Source organism: Aplysia californica, unplaced genomic scaffold (genome assembly GCF_000002075.1).
Source record: "Aplysia californica isolate F4 #8 unplaced genomic scaffold, AplCal3.0 scaffold00587, whole genome shotgun sequence".
Taxonomy (NCBI): Eukaryota; Metazoa; Mollusca; class Gastropoda; order Aplysiida; family Aplysiidae; genus Aplysia; species Aplysia californica.
In genome coordinates this window covers 506943-509011 of record NW_004797857.1, presented here as the reverse complement: position 1 = coordinate 509011, position 2069 = coordinate 506943, and positions in this window count along the sequence as shown.

Below are 2069 nucleotides of genomic sequence, written 5' to 3'. Positions count from 1 at the left end.
TTTCTCACAGTCCGGTAATTTTAGAAATGAAGTGTGTACCAAAGGTGTCAGGTCCAAACTGACCATGTCCATGCTAAGAGACAATTCTCTTTTGCGCAAATTTCTAATTTATTTATGAATCTTGTCATAGATGAATCAGTTTGTAAATATTTTAGTATCACCAATTGTAAATAAAGTTATTAATAACATAATGGAAGACAAAAAGTGTTTTGCCTAATTTTGCTGATACGAGCTATAGTCAGACATTGATGATGTATGCTTTCTGTTGCAAATAACACTGAGCATTCTTCCAGTTCAAGCCTGCTCACAGAACATGATCTTTTATCATTATTATTATTCATCACAGGTGACAGCGGCAGTCTGTCAGCATGTCTGACCCCAGCCTTTACCTTGAAGCCCACCCTTCCTTACCTGAGTGGAATGAGTCGTCAACAGTATTCATCGGCTGTCTGGGCTGGTCAGTACAGTTTTTTCTCCTTGGTCCTATTTATTTATTTATTTTTAGCCCTTTCAGTGCCAGCCCCTAAATCTCAGCGCATACCCAAGCAGTTCCATGCCTTAAATGGGGAAAAAAAGTAGCAGTTTTACCCTACTGCACAAAAAGGTTTGTCAAAACTTTATTTTTGCATGGAACTGTTTGCTAATTGGAATAATAACTGAGATATAAATTTTCCATTAACTCAGAGTTTTTAAAGCCATGTGAAGTGCTAAATGAAGCACAACTTTGTTTCCGATGATCTGGCACTCAAGCCTTGATTCAATGATTGTCAAAAAAAGGCACTGAAAAAGTTGAAAGTTTATTTTCCTTCTTTATATGGAGTGTCTCGTTGATGGGCAAAATTCTTGGCACTGACTGGCTACCTAGCTGAAAGGAAAATCTTACCAGAAGATAAACTGGGATCCCATTTAGAACAAGTTTGTTAATTTCCCCTGTGGTTAAGTCAGTGCCCGTCTACTCCTAGCTTGTTTTTCATGATTTTGTTCTACTTTGGAGTTTGTGAGCGTCAATTTTATAACATTAAAGAGAAGACACTATATGGTGTTAGCTAGTTGCATAAATATGTTGAGATATTTACCAAAATTTCTACTGGTAATACTTTTTTTTGTAACACTTGATGTCTGTGGTGTTGTGGTTTAGCTCTTTGAAATTGCATGCGGACAACAGGAGTTCTATTTTTTATTTCTGAGTACAGAATTTTTTTTTGGGGCAGATATCTGTATAATTACAGATATCTTTTATCCTACTCAGAATACGGTAGCAGTGACAAGCATAATCTAAGCTGCCTGCCTCCCAAACAATCATTTTGGGTTGATGGGGGCATAAAACATTGACACTTATAGATAGAAAGATTAAGGACGGTGAAAAGAATGTGGTAGTCTGTCTTGTGTTGTCTACATTTTCTTTCTTGAAAGTCAATATTTGATTTGAATGTGGCTTTTTTTAGATTAGTAATTTGAGAAGCCGCTTCAACTTACAGGAAACAATTATGAACAAAACTTTTTGCACCTATTCAGGAAGTGAAGACCCCATTCAAGAAATTGAAGGACTAAATCCTGATGACCAGGGGAATGGAGAAACAATATCTTTCCTGCACAGACGCTACATGGCTGAGGTGGACTTTGTCAAGAACTACATCGCAGGTTTGTTCCTCTAAATCACTTTTCATGACTTATTGTATCTTTGGTTTCTCAATGGAACAACTCACTGCTCCTTTTTATCTGCAAGAACTTATCAGTATATATAAACCAGGGAGAAACCTAAGATCATCGAACGATAACACCCTACTTGTGACACCTGTAAAATCATACAAATCATATGGAGAGAGATCTTTCTCATATCTTGGTCCATTTATGTGGAACAGATTACCCATGAAACTAAGACAAATAAGAACACTTGATAGCTTCAAAAGACATCTTAAACATTTTCTGTTCCTACAGGCCTATCCTTCATAAGCTTTTAACGTTAGCTTTCATTATATTTGTTCTTTTCCTATGTCTGGATGAAAATAGTCTCTGTGTGTGTGTGTGTGTGTGTGTGTGTGTGTGTGTGTGTGTGTGTGTGTGTGTGT